Below are 20,624 nucleotides of genomic sequence, written 5' to 3'. Positions count from 1 at the left end.
GTGTTGACAAAGGCGGGGTCGTGGCTTACTCTGGCTATGGTGTTGAAAGTTTAGACATATGCTCGAGGCAAGTTGCAGTCGGTTTGATTTGTATCGATCGCTGTTTCCATTTGTCTGCACTCTGGATGAAATACCATGCCCCAAATTAAATATCCTGATCTCCAGCTGCTTTGAAGGKCCAAGTGTTCTGTAAAATGGAAGTGTTAAAAAAATACAATTCTACGAAGACCATGGAACGTGATCTAAATTTGAGTGAACCCTTTATTTATTTTTATTTTTTTGTTTTCTTCCTTAATGCATCACAGCTGCACTGTATATGAAATCTAGACATTTTGAGCTCAGATCATTTTGAATAGATTATATTTCACTACAACTATTCCACAGCAAAAGCATAGTAAAGCTATTATAGCACATGATGTGGCTACCTATCGTCTTCTAGGCACTCCCACCAAGGCAGTTGGATTGCTTGTTTAGTGGGTGTTATTAAACAAGCATTAGGAAAGAACTTTGAACAAATAGCCTACCTCACCTTATGTTACTTTATTAAAAATGTCTGTAAGCCTAAGGGAAATTGACATCGTTGCACTTCAGCCTAATGAGACTATTTTAAACCTGAGAGACCAAATCCTTGAAGTGTATGCCACGAGCCTTCCCCTAGCCAACACATATTACCCCTAGCCAACACATATTACCCCTAGCCAACACATATTTTATGACAATACAAGCTGCCTAGCATAACTGGGACGGCTTTTTCCGTGTCATCTGTTCTAGATGATTATGAGGCCTGTGAAAGTGAAAGGTCTGAATTACTCCCAATGCAGCTGAAGCCAGGGGTGATCATCTCATGGTATCATTCCATTGTGTTCAATCGAAGGAGCCTGGCCTTTCAAAGGAGAGTGAGATGAGTTTCAATGCATTGTATTGGTAGGTAGAACTCTAAATAATTAAACGAAAGCATAGATTCCAAAGAAGACTGACTGTTGCAGCTGCAGTCACAAGAGTAAGAACATAAATTATGCAAGGCCTGTCACCACCACAACCCCACCCTCACTACTGCCCTCCACTTATTTTTTTTCCAGTTACAAAGAGCAAACGTTTCCCTTTCTACTTGGCTGTGAAGCTGTCTGTGCCTTATGCCACACCCACCCATCTAAAAAAAAAAAAAAAAAAGTATCCGATTTTTCTGCGGAAGCACTTTTCTGAACATTGGAATCGATTAGGGCCTGCCCTGTGTCCGACAAGTCCGTCGTGACCTATCCTGTCCCAGCAAGTACTTTTTTTTTTCTCTCTCCCTCGACTTGTTATTTTGCTGCATTTCTATCCTGCCCCCATCCTCCCGTTCATTGCATCCCCTCCCTTCCTGTTGTGATTTTTTTTTTAATCACTGCAGTACATCAGGGCCCTGTTTCCATCTAGAAAGGGCAGCCCTCTGCCAGGCTTACCACCTAATCCACCCGTGGCCTGTCTGTCAGCTTCTCTCTGCGACATCACACTCCCCAGCCTCTCCACCACGTGCCGCTTGGCTTCCCTCCGCTGTGGGGACATCAGACGTCACGGCTCGCGCTGCCCTCACTGGGCCCAGGCCATGTTGCTAAAACAGCCTTATCTGAGAACTGTGTGTAGACTGGGGCCTGGGTGATATGAGAGGCCATCTACACGTGTACAGAACCAGGCAAGGCGTTGACAGGTAGTGGCACCCAGGACCTTCAAAGATGGGTTCGGTGTGCGCTGTGAATTGTCCACATCTCTTACGAGGAGGCGTGCGTGTGTGTGTGCTCTTAGCTCAGATGAGATCCTTTGAAAGGAGCGATGATTGCAGTTGAGGGATATCCCCCAGATGGAATGGGTTCAATAAGTCTTAATTGACAGATGTCAGCAACCACCATCCTCTTTTTTTGTTTAATGATCTGTTTCACCTGCTTGTCTGCAATCACCACATACAGACCCCAGCCCAGACCCCACCTGGCCAGGTAAAGTAGCCCAGACCCCACCTGGCCAGGTAAAGTAGCCCAGACCCCACCTGGCCAGATAAAGAAACCCAGACCCCACCTCCACCCCGGACGCCACCTGGCCAGGCAAAGTATCCTGGACCCCACCTGGCCAGGCAAAGTAGCCCGGACCCCAGCTGGCCAGGTAAACTAGCCCAGAGAGAATCACATTGGTCACATCAAGAGCTTAGTGCTTGTGTGTCTGTTCTGCCCATTCACATAAATGGCTAATCCTCCACCATTCTGCTTTGTTCTAACATAAATGTTCTTCACAAGAAACACACTTAACAGAGTGGGTCTAGACAAGGCTTATGAAGAATTCTCTCGCTCTTATCTCTCTCTTGCTTGCTCTTGTTCTCCCCCCTTCTCTCTCTCTCGCTCTCCCCCCTTCTCTCTCTCGCTCTCTCCCGCCGCCTCGCTCTATCCCGTGCTCTCGCCCGCCCTCTCGCTCTCTCCCTCGCTCTCACCCTTTGCTCTCCCTCTCATGCGCTCTCCCCCACTCGCGCGCGCTCTCCCCTCGTAGCTTTTTCTAATAATGAGTTATCCCAAAAAATTGCACATGTGCCAAATACACTGAAATGCTTACATATTTTTTTCATTTTATTTATTTWATTTTATTTCATTTGATTTACTTTATTTAACCAGGTAGGCCAGTTGAGAACAAGTTCTCATTTACAACTGCGACCTGGCCAAGATAAAGCAAAGCWGTGCGACACAAACAACACAGAGTGACACATGGGATAAATAAACATACAGTTAAAAACACAATAGAAAAATCTATATACAGTGTGTGCAAATGTAGTAAGATTAGGGAGGTAAGGCAATAAATAGGCCATCGGGGTGAAATAATTACAATTTAGCGATTAAATATTGGAGTGCAGAAGATGAATGTGCAAGTAGAGATACTGGGGTGCAAAGGAGCAAAAAAAACAATATGGGATGAGGTAGTTGGGTGGCTATTTACAGATGGGCTATGTACAGGTGCAATGCTCTGTTAGCTGCTCTGACAGCTGATGCTTAAAGTTAGTGAGGGAGATATGAGTCTCCAGTTTGTTATTTTTGAAAGTCGTTCCAGTCATTGGCAGCAGAGAACTGGAAGGAAAAGTGGCCAAAGGAGGAGTTGGCTTTGGGGGTGACCATTGAAATAAACCTGRTGGAGAGCGTGCTACGAGTGGGTGCTGCTATGGTGACCAGTGAGCTAAGGCGGGGCTTTACCTAGCAAAGACTAATAGATGACCTGGAGCCAGTGGGTTTGGCGACGAATATGAAGCGAGGGTCAGCCAACGAGAGCATACAGTTTAAAGTGGTGGGTAGTATATGGGGCTTTGGTGACAAAATGGATGGCACTGTGATAGACTGCATCCAATTTGCTGAGTAAAGTGTTGGAGGCTATTTTGTAAATGACATCGCCGAAGTCAAGGATRGGTAGGATAGTCAGTTTTACGAGGGTATGCTTGGCAGCATGAGTGAAGGATGCTTAGTTGCGAAATAGGAAGCCGATTCTAGATTTAATTTTGCATTGGAGATGTTTAATGTGAGTCTGGAAGGAGAGTTTACAGTCTAACCAGACACCTAGGTATTTGTAGTTGTCCACATATTCTAAGTCAGAACCGTCCAGAGTAGTGATGCTAGATGGGTGGGCAGCGATCGGTTGAAGAGCATGCATTTAGTTTGACTTTCATTTAAGAGCAGTTGGAGGCCACGGAAGGAGAGTTGTATGGCATTGAAGCTCGTCTGGAGGTTTGTTAACTCCGTGTCCAAAGAAGGGCCGGAAGTATACACAATGGCGTCTGCGTAGAGGTGGATCAGGGAATCACCAGCAGCAAGAGCGACATCATTGATGTATACAGAGAAAAGAGTTGGCCCGAGAATTGAACCCTGTGGCACCCCCATAGAGGCTGCCAGAGATCCGGAAAAAAMGCCCTCCAATTTGACACACTGAACTCTATCTGAGAAGTAGTTGGTGAATCAGGTGAGGCAGTCATTTGAGAAACAAAGGCTGTTGAGTCTGCCGATAAGAATGCGGTGATTGACAGAGTCGATGAAGACGGCTGCACAGTACTGTCTTTTATCGATGGCGGTTATGGTATRGTTTAGYACCTTGTGCGTGGCTGAGATTCACCCATGACCAGCTCAGAAACCAGATTGCGTAGCAGAGAAGATGCGGTGGGATTCTAAACGGTCGGTGATCTGTTTGTTAACTTGGCTTTTGAAGACCTTGGAAAGGCAGGGTATGATATAGGTCTGTAACAGTTTGGGTCTAGAGTGTCTCCCCCTTTGAAGAGGGGGATGACGACGGCAGCTTTCCAATCTTTGGGGATCTCAGACAATACGAAAGAGAGGTTGAACAGGCTAGTAATACGAGTTGCAACAATTGCAGCTGATAATTTTAGAAAGAGAGGGTCCAGATTGTCTAGCCCAGCTGATTTGTAGGGCTCTAGATTTTTCAGCTCTTTCAGAACATTAGCTATCTGGATTTGGGTGAAGGAGAAATGCTGAGGCTTGGGCAAGTTGCTGTGGGGCGTGCAGAGCTGTGGGGTGGGGCGTGCAGGGGGGGGGGGTCGTCAATGTAAATAGTCCGGGTGGTCATTTGATTAATTGTTCAGCAGTCTTATAGCTTGGGGGTAGAAGCTGTTAAGGAGCCTTTTGGAGCTAGACTTGGCGCTCCGGTACCGGTTGCCGTGCGCAGAGAGAACTATCTGACTTGGGTGACTGGAGTCTTTGACAATTTTATGAGCCTTCCTCTGACATGATGAATCTGAAGAAATTGTCAAAAGCCACCCACAGACCTCACCCCAACAACAAATGTATAGTATCAGTTCTCTATGTCTGACAAGTTGTATGGCGCTGCGGGACGGAGTATTGTTTCTTCATCCTATATAATGTATTCTCAGTGAATTTAGTGATAATTGTTTATTTATTTTTATGTATATACACTGCCGTTCAAAAGTTTAGGGTTGCTTAGAAATGCCCTTGTTTTTGAAAGAATAGCACATTGTTTTTGTCCATTAAAACAACATCAAATTGATCAGAAATAGTGTAGATATTGTTAATGTTGTAAATGACTATTGTAGCTGAAAACTGTAGATAATCTTTTTTTTAAACTTTTMTATCTACAGAGGCCCATTATCAGCAACCATCACTCCTGTGTTCCAATGGCACGTTGTGTTAGCTAATCCGAGTTTTATAATTAAAAGGCTAATTGATCATTCTAAAAACATTTTTCAATTATGTTAGCACAGCTGAAAACTGTTCTACTGATTAAAGAAGCTATAAAACTGGCCTTTAGACTAGTTCAGTATCTGGAGCATCATTTGAGGTTTCGATTACAGGCTCAAAATGGCCAGAAACAAATAACTTTCTGCTGAAACTCGCCAGTCTATTCTTTTTCTGAGGCTATTCCATGCGAGAAATTGCCAAGAAACTGAAGATCTCGTACAACGCTGTGTACCACTCCCTTCACAGAACAGCGCAAACTGGCTCTAACAGGAATAGAAAGAGGAGTGTGAGGGCCCCGGTGCACAACTGAAGAATTGGACAGGTACATTAGTGTCTAGTTTGAGAAACAGACGCCTCACAACTGGCTGCTTCATTAAATAGTACCCGCAAAACACCAGTCTCAACGTCAACAGTGAAGAGGCGACTCCGGGATGCTGGCCTTCTAGGCAGAGTTGCAAAGATAAAGCCATGTCTCAGACTGGCCAATAAAAAGACAATTTTATGATGGGCAAAAGATCAGACACTGGACAGAGGAACTCTGCCTAGAAGGCCAGTATCCCGGAGTCGCCTCTTCACTGTTGACGTTGAGACTGGTGTTTTGCGGGTACTATTTAATGAAGCTGCCAGTTTTCAGCTGTGCTAACATAATTGCAAAAAGGTTTTCTAATGATCAATCAGCCTTTTTAAAATGATAAACTTGGATTAGCTTACACAAAGCGCCATTGGAACACAGGAGTGATGGTTGCTGATAATGGGCCTCTGTACACCTGTGTAGATATTCCATAAAAAAATTGCCGTTTACAGCTAAAATAGTCATCAACAACATCAACGATGTCTACACTGTATTTCTGATCAATTTTATTTRAATTGACAAAATTGCTTTTCTTTCAAAAACAAGGACATTTCTAAGTGACCCCAAACTTGAACGGTAGTGTAAATAAAGTAATCAATATCAGTGATAGACGAGGTAGTTATATGCATACAATCAGGGGTAAAGTGGCTGAGCAGTAGAATAAAAAATAGTTGCAGCAAAATATGGTGTGTGTTAGGGATTCACTTGAATAGAGGCACTGCAGATAGCGCTGATGACTGGTCCGTCCGAWCCACGTATGAACAAGGGAATCTACATTCGGAGAGCCTGTTTTTGTCCTGCCCTTGACTTTGGTGCAGGGCATGTGATGTACATAGCCTCTTCGTTGCAAAACTCCCTTATCTTCTCAAAGATAAGTTTGTCTAGCTGTGCCCAGTCCAGGTGGTGCTTGTACAGGCAGACCATCTATGGGAGGAAGGATGTCAGTGTTGCGCAGCAGCAGAAACRTGGTCCCAACGGAGTCCAAACGTTCCTTGGAAGAAGCATTTCAAGGTCCTGGAGTGGCCTAGCCAGTCTCCAGATCTCAACCCCATAGAAAATCTTTGGAGGTAGTTGAAAGTCCGTGTTGCCCAGCAACAGCCCCAAAACATCACTGCTCTAGAGGAGATCTGCATGAAGGAATGGGCCAAAATACCAGCAACAGTGTGTGAAAACCTTGTGAAGACTTACAGAAAACATTTGACCTCTGTCATTGCCAACAAAGGGTATATAACAAAGTATTGAGAAACTTTTGTTATTGACCAAATACTTATTTTCCACCATAATTTGCAAATAAATTCATTAATTTTCTTTTCTCATTTTGTCTGTCATAGTTGAAGTGTACCTATGATGAAAATTACAGGCCTCTCATCTTTTTAAGTGGGAGAACTTGTACAATTGGTGGCTGACTAAATACTTTTTTGCCCCACTGTATATTAAAAAAGCAGCTTTCRACAAGTGTTTGTCCTGGGTGGCGTCATGGTAACGCTTTTGCATTATAGTTTTTGATTAAGTTTACCACAAGTCCTCATGCTTCAGGTGTAACCTGTGCTTGCTTGGGTCAGCGCTCTTTTTGATGGGAGGCATTAGACCATTCTCCTTGTATGACTAGTGAAGGAGAGTCAGGCGTTTTCTACTGATGCTGAAAGACAAATTCCAGATAAAAATATTTTGGCATTATTATACAATAGATAGCCGTAATCACTGTCAGACACACCTGGCTAACTTTATGGATCATGTAATCATCTGGTGAAGTGGAGTCTTTTGTTTAGACGTGCTAGCTAACCATTGATCCCAAACCATAGAGTACTAGAAATACAAACCGATTGTCATAGCTAGCTAAAGTGAACCAAATAGGTTCAATGTTAGCTAGCAAACATTAGAATGCCATTTTSCATTGCTAGTTATAGCCTGAGAACATTACTACACACAGATCATAAACGTAATGTTATCTAGTGAGCCAGCCATCTAATGTCAGCTAGCTAGCTAACAGTATGCTTTAACTTGCAATGAAAACAACTTTCTGACAAAATTAGAAACGTATAATATCTGAAAATGTAGCTAGACTCTTACCTGTATACATATATGAATGCTTCACAGCAGACTGCATCCCCTTTCATTAAATAAGACTTCCTGTGTCGTTTCTGTTGCTTGGCCCGTTGTTGTGTCAAGTCATTCTGGTTCACACTGACTGTGTACAATGCCATAAGAATCATCTTAAGCTTTAGCCCCCACCCAAACGCTGACCATTTCACRCACCCTAGCAGAGCTGGTTAGGCTGTTTTCATGTTATCCAGAGTTTTGGTGATTAACTGTGCTCCTGGCAACAATTTAATTACGCTTTTATGCCGACATTTACTGACACCGCGCAACACCCATTTGAATATGTCCATTCTTAAATCCATCAGTTATTCTTCGCTCTGGCACACTCAGACGAGATATTATAGTAGCATTTTCAAGCTGTATATTCAAATCATAAACTAAGTCAATTATGTTACTTTATAGATGTTTTGGATATGAGGTGCGAAAATGCTAATATAGGTACCATTGACTTGCATTGTATTTTTGCCACATGCTAAAAAGTAATAATTTGAAACAGTGGCCAGGTAAACAAAACCAAAGCATGGGTTTTGGTCATAACTGGTTCATAGACTGGAAACTAATATGTAAATAACTAATAGCAGGAACGGCTCCATCTATTGGTCAGAACCTGTTCATTTCAAAATGTAGGATGGGACATAACAACTTCAATACCAAATTTACCTAAACAGGGGAAAAAACACACATTACATAGATTGAAGAAATAATATGCCAAGCCGCCGCTCCATACTATTTGTCAGACATTGAGAACTGATACTAAATACTTGTTGTTAGGGTGGGATTGGCATGGTGTATGGAGGGTCCTATGGGGGCGTTTGACCTTTTATTTGGATTCCTCAGGTCTTACTCATTGTTATGAAGCAGTTTGGCCCAAATTGGATGTTGGCTACTGTATTTATTGAATATTATATGAATCCTATCAATTAAAATGACCAATTTGGGCGCAATCAATTAGCTTAATTTCTAAGAGAACAAATTATATTTAAACAAAATAACGTTGCAGGAATTATAATATTATTTGGTTCTAACTACAGAAACGATGTAAGAACAATTTTGCTATGGTGGGTGCATGGCTTGCTGAAATGACATAGAACGACCTTGACAGGATTGGCGTCTGGTCTGCCCATGTGCTTGGCGGATCACTGGCTGATAATGTGACACAAAAGCCCAACCCGCCATTAAATCCCTTGTCTGGGGTCAGAAGCCTGTCATAACAAGTCCCCCCCGGCCCCCCTCTATTCTCCTCCTCCCTCCCCGCACACGAGGGTATCTCCTTTTTCTATTTTCTACTTCATGTCCTTCCTTCCATCACCGCGCTACCCTCGGGCTAATATCCATTTCCCCCCATTCTCTCATTCTCTTCGGCTCACCTCGAAGAGACAWCCACTCTTCCTTCTAAGTCATTGTAGATGGCAGATGAGGGTTGGTACAATAGCCTAACCCTCCCTGCTTTTCTCCCACTTTCTCTCACTCCCACTCAACACATGCACAGAGCTGTGTGAATATGCAGTAATTTGTGCACTGCCATACAAAGATGCTAATACTATTGATTGGCTCATGGTCTTAAGAGGAAGAGGGCCTACAAGCCCAATGCTGTAAGCCAGCACATGAAAGAGAGCCTATTGCACTCATTTTCATCAGTAGGACCCCGTTGCTGACAGGTAATGATTGTCTTTCTGCCCCTCCACGTTAATCGATTTGATCCTTTGATCTCAGCCCAGATGAATCTTATTTATGAGCTATTCTGGCAACCATGGCCCACCACACCTATAATAACCACATTTCATACCCCACACATCAGCCTAGTGTACGCCCAGCACAGGAACATAACTCAATACTCGGCTCCAGCACGGGAACATAATTTTTTTATTTCACCTTTATTTAACCAGGTAGGCWAYTTGAGAACAAGTTCTCATTTGCAACTGCGACCTGGCCAAGATAAAGCAAAGCAGTTCGACACATACAACAACACAGAGTTACACATGGAATAAACAAACATATAATCAATACGCCGCTCCAGCACGGGAACATAACTCAATACTCGGCTCCAGCATCATTTATGGAATCTCTATTGGAGAGAGTTGAGAAATAGCCTTTTCCTCTCTGGCTTCTCTTACCATCTACCTGCCTGGTATGCGTTTGTGAGGGAGAGGGGTCAAGCCTGCACATCAAAACAAATGTTATTGGTCACATACACATATTTAGTAGATGTTATTGCTAGTGATGCACCGATATAACATTTTTGACCGATATCTTCCTTGCCCCAAAAATATACGATATTTAAGATTTTAGCAGCCTTTTAAGCATTCTAGTACAGTTAAATAGACCGCTGCGTCCATGTGTGTGTTAACTAAGGCACTGCATCTCAGTGCAAGAGGACTGTAGTGCATCGTCACTACAGTCCCTGGTTTGAATCCGGCCGTGATTTGGAGTCCCATATGGCGGCGCACAATTGGCCCAGCGTTGTCCGGGGCATTCATTGTAAATAAGAATTGGTTCTTAACTGACTTGCCTAGTTAAATATAGGTTACACACACACCACACTGACCAAAAATGTATTTTCTTGGCTACTTTTATAGCCAACAAAATAGAGATACTTTTATTTTGAAGGCATACCGAAAATTCCACTATTGTGCGTATTCCATATTGTGGCTAGCTTCACAACACATAACCCGGTCCGGGCGAACCTCACTAGCCAGATGAAGCTAGCTGGCTGCTTATAACGTTAGCTTTGGGCAACAGGGTTAATTAGCTGGCTATCTATTTATTTTCATGAACTGAAATTCAATTTCAATAAGCGAACAACAAGTGGCAACCTAGCTAATACTTGCTTACAAGGATTCCTAAATCATTGCTAAGAATAATGAAAATACAGCCTCTAAGGTGCAGGGTTGAGTAACCGGGTGGTAGCCGGCTAGTGATGGCTATTTTAAGTCTGATGGCCCTTGAGATAGAAGCTGTTTGTCGGCCACTCGGTCCCAGCTTCGGTGCACCTGTACTGACCTCGCCTTCTGGATGGTAGCTGGGTGAACAGCCCGTGGCTCAGGTGGTTGGTTGTCCTTGATTTATATTTTTGGCCTTCCAGTGACATCGGGTGCTGTAGGTGTCCTAGAGGGCAGACAGTGTTGCGCCTTCTTCACCACACTGTCTGTGTGGGTGGACCATTTCAGATTGTCAGAGATGTGTACGCCGAGGAACTTGAAGCTTTTCACCTTCTCCGCTGTGGTCCTGTCGATGCGGATAGGGGCATGCTCTCTCTGCTGTTTCCTGAAGTCCACGATCAGCTCCTTGTTTTTTTTTTTTTTGCCGTTGAGGTTCGAGGTTATTACATGAGCAGGCCACTGTAGAACAACACACATTCTAGTAAGCGGTCAATGCGATCATGCCACAGCAGGACTGCAAGGTCAGGTGAGAAGCCGATGGCCGACATTCCACGTAAAGGCAACACCATCAATGGTCAGGAAACTGAAACCGAAGTTGCCCTTGGGCATGGGCCCGGAGTCTCGTGTGTTTTACGACCCTGCTCGTGACTTGACTTGGTACAACTAGCCTACAGTGGTTGTTCCTTTTAAAAGTTTTGTAGCACACCTTGTGTGGCACGTTATTTAAGTGTCAGCTATTGTTGCCTTTAATGCTAGTTAGTGCTGGTTGGACCACCAAAGGGCATCTTTGAGAAGCATTTTACTTTTTTAATATTGGCTGTACTAGAGAAATGTAAAACCTTTTTTTGTAAGAATGTAGTATATGAGATTTGTTGCTAGTAAGTTGCTAGCTAGCATTAAACTTATCTTATAAAAAAACAATCAATCAATCAATCAATCATAATCACTAGTTAACTACACATGGTTGATGATATTACTAGTTTATCTAGCGAAACCCTGACAACGTGACCGGTCGAGAGTAGGCTACTGTACTAAGAACAAAATAATCCTAACATTTCCACACCCTAATTGTAGGCTAACCAATACCCAAACGGAGATTCAGTGAAAATAAAAATGTCATTGATTTATCAATGCCAGTCCCCATGCTTGTCTCYGAGCAGTGCGAATCGGTGCTGAAATAGTTGACCACATCTAATTCAGTGATATTTATTCCCATAGTAATTCATTATGGATCCATAACAAAATATACATCTGCATTACAATTATAATGCAGGGTTAATAATAAATTAATATATTTGTAGGGGTTGAMGCTTTCTTTTTGTTCGGGCAAATCTGTTTTTGGAGTACTTAAAACAATGCATTTGGTGGATCATCATCAAGAGATAGGGTCCAGCATATCCATCCAGAAGGCGATGTTGAGCTAACGTAGGCTAATATGATTAGCATGAGGTTGTAAGTAACAAGAACATTTCCCAGGACATAGACATATCTGATATTAGCAGAAAGCTTAAWTTCTTGTTAATCTAACTGCACTGTCTAATTTACAGTAGCTATTAAAGTGAAATACTACCATGCTATTGTTTGAGGAGAGAGCACAATTTTGAACATGAAGTTATTAATAAAGAAATTAGGCACATTTGGGCAGTCTTGATACAAAATTTAACAGAAATAATAATACATTATGGCCTTTGTCTTGCATTTCAAAGATGTTGGTACAAAAAAATACAAAATCATGTTTTTTTCTTCTTCTTTGTATTATCTTTTACCAGATCTATTGTGTTATATTCTCCTACATTCCTTTCACTTTTCCACAATGGTAGCAAGAATATGCATATCCTTGCTTCAGGGCCTGAGCTACAGGCAGTTAGATTTGGGTATGTCATTTTGGGCGAAAATTGYAAAAAAAAGTGGCGGATCCTTAAGAGGTTTTAAACCTGAATACTGATGTAGCTACTGTGCCTTTTGCAAGCTTAGGATTTGATATCTGGCTCATCTGGCAAGGTCACGCCMTTGGTTCTGACTTATAAACTTGAAATATCCTTGTTCATGGTGATGAGGGAGAGAGGGGAATGCAGAACGTTTACATTGTCAGAACATGTTATTGTTAGACATCAGGTATCCTATGGAGAACGGCCACAGTCTGGTTGCAGTTGTTGGGTTGTAAWTTGAAATAATTCCTTACACCAGAAGATGATGGATATTTGTAGGAGGAAAGTGTATGGTGGGGTAAATTTAAGGTTGGATATGAGCCAGGGGCTTGGAATGTTACGAAGTAAGGGAAAGGCAGTCACATGGTTGCAGTCACTGATAAGGGTGGATTAGTGAGGAATTGGGGGCCCCGGTCAGGTCACATTCAGGGAGAAGGAAGAGTTTATTACCCATATCACTTAACTTCCTGCCTAGCAACAGAGATGTATTGGCTGTCCAGATGTGTAAGGAGGAGACTCGGCGTAGGAGGAAGGTTTAAATGCCAGGGCTTGTGTAAATGTTTTTTTGTCTAATGCAGGTGTGTGACCAAGTGGGTGAATAAACTTGGTTTTGAGCTTTAATAGTTTTCCGTTAMRTTTTTTATTTTTTACTTTGTTTATTTAGAACCTAATAGTTCAAAGGAACAATCATGTGTTTCAGTCAGCCTCAGCTTGTTATTTACTATCCAATGTGGCTTGGCTGAGGTGTCAGAACTGTCAGTTACCTCCCAAGATCCCCGTCAAAGTGTAATAGATGCTAGCAGATACCCATAGACTTCGTCATTGTGCTAACGCTAGTTAGGCTCGGGAAGCTACCTCTAACTTCCTCCCATACTGGACACAGACATAAATATGCTATCCACAAGTTAATCAGGGAAGTAGATAAAGGGCCTCATTGCCAAAATCCCGAAGTGTCCCTTTAATATTTCAACAGGAAGCATCTAATATGCATGTCCCTGTGGTGTGTGCTTAAGTGAGTTTTGGAAATCCTTCAGCGTCTGTTGGATTGGAACTGGACCGACTAATGTAAAGTAGGTCTATTGACACGTGGTTAMTCATGATGACTTTAATTGGATGTGAATCACCACTCTCCTAGCTGACATGGAAACACCCAGGGTCGTGTTCATTAGGGCATGCAAGGGAAAATGAGCGCCTCTTATTGGACACATCCAGGTAGTCCCTCTTGTTGTTGTCTTGAGCAATCCTTACAAATGAAACACAGCACTGCTTTTCTCCACATGGATACTACAGGTGTAGGATCTTAATTTGACCTATATTGTTACAGTAAAATTATCCTACAGCAACAGAATTTGAAGGTCCTGTGCTGGCGTGGTCTGCAGTTGTGAGGCCTGTGGGATGTAGTGCCAAATTCTCTAAAATTACGTTGTAGGTGGCTTATGGCAGTGAAATAAACATTCAATTCAAAAAAACTCTGGTGGACATTCCTGCAGTGAGCATGCCAGTTGCACGCTCCCACAACTTGAAACATCTGTGGCATTGTGTTGTGAGACACAACTGCACATTTTAGAGTGGCCTTTTCTTGTCCCCAGCACAATGATGATCATGCTCTTTAATTAGTTTCTTGATATGCCACACCTGTCAGGTGGATGGATTATCTTGGCAAAGGAGAAATGCTCACTAACAGGGATGTTAACAAATTTGTGCACAAAATTTGAGGGAAATCTGCTTTTTGTGCTCATGAAAAATTTCTGGGATATTTTATTTCATCTCATGAACCATGGGACCAACACTTTACATGTTGCGTTTGTTTGTTTAATATACATAGTTTAGTGCAAAAAATGTGGTAATTAACTACAATGACCAAAATCAATTATGTGGTTASTTGTCCAGTCTGTTTCTTTTACGCCTGCTATGTTCGGTTCGTGTGGGGCAGACACGGAGAGGGAGAGAAGAGACACAAGAATTCACAATCAAGAGGGATTGAGAACATTTGCTTCGTGAGGCATCTCTACCTGAAAATACATTATCTAAGTGATTGATAGTTGGTATTCAGCAGTCAAGTATGCCTTATTTACTTTAAAGAACTATTAAAATAGTGATTTTTGTCAGACTGTATAGGCAGCATCTCTATAGAGATGAGATGACGACTTGGAATGAAATGGGCCTAATAAAGTAATCAAATTAAACAAATGTAATTTAAACAACTGAAATACATTATTAAAGTAATGTGAATACATGATGGTTWATAAGTGAAAGCGGTAATGGGCAGTCACTACCTTCATTAGACTTTTATTAATTGTTTTATTCTGTGTTAAGGCATTCAACCCACAATGCATAATGCACTTAATGTAAACATTTTTTTTTATTGAAAACAAAATTGAAAATGTGATTCTTTTTTAATCGAACAGACCTCAAAGCACAAATCGRTCAGCACTACTGTTAATATACCTGTGTTTTTTATTGTGGGTTTTCAGTGAGTTCATGTAAATCACGAAGTGATGCAGGAAAATTCTCAGCAACAAAAGTGATCAAATTAAGATCCTACATCTGTAGATGCTACTGCATGTTGTAAAAGTGCTTCTATGAGATTGATAACATCATRAGGAAGTGACTATGAAAGCTGGGTCTGTTGCCACGATAACAGTGAAGGAACCCAACYTATAATGTGATGGGCTAAAATCCTTTGTACACTAATTAAATAGATTATATTGGGTAATTTTACATTTTACAAAACACAGAACAGGTAGCTTACAGTCACTACTTTATTTTCCAAAGTCTTACTTTTGAATGCCTCCAAATTATTTTGCAGCTTTYAAAACAAAGGAGCCGTGAGGAACTGACGTTGACACAATAGCGTGCCTGTCTGCCCGACTGGTATTGTCTATTTTCTGCCCTCCCGCCTTTTATAAAAATACTCATAGCTTGCTGTTTTGACACCACGTGCTGGCATCTCCGCTCCATTATTCATAAATTCCCATGTAGCCAAAAGGTCTCTTCCCCCTTCTGATGATCCCACACTAAGCTCCTGATGTCACAGCCCCTTGCTCCTAGCCCCCAGTCCKCTGCCCCTAGCTGATGTCACAACAGCCCCCTGCTCACAGCCCAATGCGATTTCAAGTTTTCATAACAATCGGAAATCGGTATTTTTGGACACCGATTTGGACGATTTTAATGTTTAAAATATAAATATTTTTTTACACCGTTATTTAACTAGGCATGTCAGTTAAGAACACATTCTTATTTCAATGACGGCCTAGGAACGGTGGGTTAACTGCCTTGTTCAGGGGCAGAACGACAGATTTTTACCTTGTCAGCTCGGGGATTCAATCTTGCAACCTTACGGTTAACTAGTCCAACGCTCCAACCACCTGCCTTTCATTGCACTCCACGAGGAGTCTGCCTGTACGCGAATGCAGTAAGAAGCCAAGGTAAGTTGCTAGCTAGCATTAAACTTATCTTATAAAAAACAATCAATCAATCAATCATAATCACTAGTTAACTACACATGGTTGATGATATTACTAGTTTATCTAGCGTTTCCTGCGTTGCATATAATCGATGCGGTGCGCATTCGCGAAAAAGGTACCTAACCATAGACATCAATGCCTTTCTTAAAATCAATACACAAGTATATATTTTTATACCTGCATATTTAGTTAATATTGCCTGCTAACATGAATTTATTTGTCACTTCTCTTGCAACAGAGTCAGGGTATATGCAGCAGTTTGGGCCGCCTGGTTCATTGCYAACTGTGTGAAGACTATTTCTTCCTAACAAAGACAGCCAACTTCGCCAAACGGGGGATGATTTAACAAAAGCGCATTTGCGAAAAAAGCACAATCGTTGCATGACTGTACCAAACCATAAACATCAATGCCTTTCTTAAAATCAATACACAGAAGTATATATTTTTAAACCTGCATATTTAGCTAAAAGAAATCCAGGTTAGCAGGCAATATTAACCYGGTGAAATTGTGRCACTTCTCTTGCGTTCATTGCACGCAGAGTCGGGGTATATGCAGCAGTTTGGGCTGCCTGGCTTGTTGCGAACTAATTTGCCAGAATTGTACATAATTATGACATAACATTGAAGGTTGTGCAATGTAACATCAATATTTAGACTTATGGATGCCACCCGTTAGATAAAATACGGAACGGTTCCGTATTTCACTGAAAGAATAAATGTTTTGTTTTCGAGATGATAGTTTCCGGATTCGARCATATTAATGACCTAAGGCTCGTATTTCTGTGTGTTATTATGTTATAATTAAGTCTATGATTTGATAGAGCACTCTGACTGAGCGATGGTAGGCACCAGCAGGCTCGTAAGCATTCATTCAAACAGCACTTTCATGCGTTTTGCCAGCAGCTCTGCTGTTTATGACTTCAAGCCTATCAACTCCCGAGATTAGGCTGGTGTAACCGATGAGAAAGGGCTAGCTAGTTAGCGGGGTGCGCGCTAATAGCGTTTCAAACGTCACTCGCTCTGAGACTTGGAGTAGTTGTTCCCCTTGCTCTGRATGGGTAACGCTGCTTCGAGGGTGACTGTTCTGGGTGGCTCTTCTGCGAGGAGAGGGAAGGAAGCTATACTGTTACACTGGAAATACTAAAGTGCCTATAAGAACATCCAATAGTCAAAGGTATATGAAATACAAATGGTACAGAGAAATAGTCCTATAATAACTACAACCTAAAACTTCTTACCTGAGAATATTGAAGACTCATGTTAAAAGGAACCACCAGCTTTCAAATGTTCTCATGTTCTGAGCAAGGAACTTAAACGTTAGCTTTCTTACATGGCACATATTGCACTTTTACTTTCTTCTCCAAAACTTTGTTTTTGCATTATTTAAACCAAATTGAACATGTTTCATTATTTATTTGAGGCTAAATTGATTTTATTGATGTATTATATTAAGTTAAAATAAGTTCAGTATTGTTGTAATTGTCATTATTACACAAAAAAAAAAAACGGCCGATTTTTAATCGGTATCTTTTTTTGTGGTCCTCCAATAATCGGTATCGGCGTTGAAAAATCATAATCAGTCAACCTCTACTTTAGTCTGCCTCAGCCTATGGAAAGACAGCTAGAGTGATGGGGGGAGTCTTAATTCCATAGTGTCCTGTTGTTTTTGTGAGCACTGGTTACAGTATTGTGATCAGATGAGATGATTGTATAACTCTCAAGAGTTTAATTAGATCAGTAGCTAGCTAGCTAGGGACCAGCCAGGGGGTTGATGCTAGCTAGTATAAATGAATTTCTTCTCTAACCATGAATGAGGGATGCATTGAAGTAGGCCTACTGGTAATCCCTTTCTAGTAACATCTCATCCTGTGTTCTTGGAATCTGAATATCTGGACTAGTCCAGTGACTGCTGAGAAAGATCAGCTGACAACAGGGGAAAGTCCTTGTGGCGGCACGGAGAGACGGCTGACAGGAGGGAATAGACCCCAATGGGACAGTCATGGGGTAGCTTCCCATTTCTGTAGTTTCCCATGCTTCGCAGTATGTTGGAAACACCCGCTTTTAGCTACAGAAAGTCAACATACGAGAATACCCCTAGAGTCTGCGAGAGCGGGGGCGGAAGATGACTCCTTGGCTGACAACATGGTAACGACTGGACCGGAAACGACTACGAGTAATGAGAGCACAGCACAAGAGAACACCACAGCAACTGTCACAAGTTCCGCTGCAACAGCGGGCCACAAACAGATGCAGGTATGTGTCTGTGGTTGGAGGAAAGTTACATCACACCATGGGTTGAGGATCCACCAGGGGAAGAAGGGGTGTTTGGGTAAAGAGAGACAGAGGCCTCGCATTGATCACTTTCTGCGAAAGCGATCAAATCAGTCGAATGAAGCACAGCAACTGGACGCAAACCATAGTTTGCAGTGCATCAGTACCACTGTCATGGAGGACGTAAACTCAAGAAACCAGAGGGCACAGTCCGGATCTTCACCATACATTGGTGAAGATTAACTGTGGTTGTGGAGGACGTCATATGTTGCTCTGATGGAAAAGCTCAACCGCCTCGCTTCCATGCGGCCCACAGATTCCTTCCAGGCTGATCTTCCTCTTCTTTCCACACTGTTCCCCTCGAGTCCACTGTGTCCCTGTGGCCAAGAGAGGACTGCCTTGGCCCACCTTGCAGCCTCCTTTCCTTGATGGCGTACTTCCTGCACTTACCATCTTCCGCCGACTCTGCGTGCAGTTGGCCTTACGTCCAAGCAGCACGGCTTAGGGTTAGCCCAAGGCCTCCTTCTCCCTTGCCTGAACATGACCTCACAATGTTTCAGCATGTTAGGCTGCTGTTGCCTCCTGCGACTGCGTTTTCCTGGCCGTCCAATTTGCGCCCAGTTGCCAAAGGTCCGGCGCGTTGTTGCTCACCACCTGGGTCTCGAGATTTCATTCAGTTGTCATCTTGGAGCCGGTTTTGCACATGTGGAAATTCCTCTGTTAGACTTGGTGAGGGGCAGCTTGGGACACCATCTGCCATAGAGGCCTATGGGTGGTAAGGCATCGTGGAACTTCCGAGCCACTTCTTTAAGTAGCCTGTGACTCCTCTGTTCCATCTTCTCCACTGTTGAGATTTGGAAACCCTCATACACTTTGCTAGGGGCCACAACACCCGGGTAGGAGACCAAAACTGCAGACACCATTGCCTTTACTTTTCCAGGTAGCTGGGTTGTTGTCGATGGACTGTAGGCTACTACTGATATCTTTGCCGCAGCTTTTGCACCTGGTCTTTGTCCCTTTCAGCTTGCATCAATACCACCTTCAAGGCTTTTTACCGGCTGCTCAGACACTGTTGGGATTTGGTCATCTTCCGATGAAGAATTTCAGGTCAGAGAGCTACTCCCTTCCACAATCGAGATGCTGCGTGACTTGGATGGTTTAATCTTCATACCGGGCCCAGCTGATGTTTCTCCTCGAGTTTTCTGAGCAGTCTCCCTGGTGCATGGGACAGTGGTGGTCAATGTTGTAAATGTCGTCCATTGGTAAGTGCCTCTGAGTGGAGGGATGCGGAAACAGCAGAGTCGACTACCTGTCCACCAGCAACCATTTTGAGGATCTGATGATAACTCCATTGCCACTTTATGAAATGCCAGACGGAGGAAAAGTAGTTTGTCTTTATTTAATTCAGGCATGCTGTGGTGAGTGTAACTGAGGTGGTGAGCAGAACTGCAGATCCTCGGTGAAGTAGACTTACCAGCTTGATGGTGTCCGGTAGATGTTGGGAAAAATCTGAAGGCAGACCACAGGAGTTCATTCGGGGCACAGAGCAAATGCATTGGAGAGGTCGAGGAATGCTACCATGGAGGCTTCCTTTTTCTCCACCTTGGCCATTTGGATTCTTGGTGCCAGGATCATTGCTGGAGTGTTTCCAAGCAGTTCCAGAGAAACCCTTGATATTCCTGCCTTCTTGTTAGCAGATTGTATCAATCAGTACGCATTCCTTTGCCAGGTACTCGACAGTCCTCTGGGCAATGACAGGTAAAGAAAAGATTTTACCCTCGACATTACAGTAGGAGATTGGGCGGAATTGGCTGATGTTCACTGCATTGCCTTCTCTCCTTAGGACATGTACCCCCGCTGCCCGTACGCCCACCATTTGGGTATTATCTTCTTTTGCCAAGCTGTTCTCATAAGGGCCTCCAGAGGACCCTCCAGGACGTCTGGTGCGTTCTTATACCTTTATGTACGGGATATCCATTTGGCCCGTGGGCTGATGCTGTTCTTTTGGCCGTCGATACTTGTGTTTTCACCTCACCGGTTTTCCACTGTCGGAGGGCTGGTCTCAATATGATGTTCCGCGGGGTTCAATGGTTGGGATATCTGTGGGATGGCCAGATGTTCATGTTCTGGCTTTGAGTCAAAGTTGTTTTTATAAGGTGCTCCTCTAGCGTCTTTCTTGTTTTTTTAGAGCTCCACTTTTTTCTTTCGTGAAGAGACTTTAAGGGGATAACTTGAAGAATCGACTCTTTATAGAATCGAGCTTCTAGTTTGTTCTTTCTTTGCTTTCTGCGTCTTTCCGTTAGGTTCTCTGACTCTAGCGGATGGGATGCAACGCGGGTTTATGTTCAGCCTGAAGTTGCTTATGCCCTCCTTTTCCATCTTCCACGAGGCTTTCACTGTTTTCTTAAGCTGTCTCTTTC

The 20,624-nt window shown here is 42.9% G+C and overlaps 1 protein-coding gene across 1 annotated transcript in view; it reads left to right on the top strand.

The window, feature by feature from the left end:
* Positions 1-20,624, top strand: part of atp8a1 (ATPase phospholipid transporting 8A1) — a 222,843-nt gene that overhangs the window by 931 nt on the left and 201,288 nt on the right. The window lies entirely within an intron of this gene.

Source organism: Salvelinus sp. IW2-2015, linkage group LG6.2 (genome assembly GCF_002910315.2).
Source record: "Salvelinus sp. IW2-2015 linkage group LG6.2, ASM291031v2, whole genome shotgun sequence".
Taxonomy (NCBI): Eukaryota; Metazoa; Chordata; class Actinopteri; order Salmoniformes; family Salmonidae; genus Salvelinus; species Salvelinus sp. IW2-2015.
This window is presented reverse-complemented; position numbering and strand designations above follow the sequence as displayed.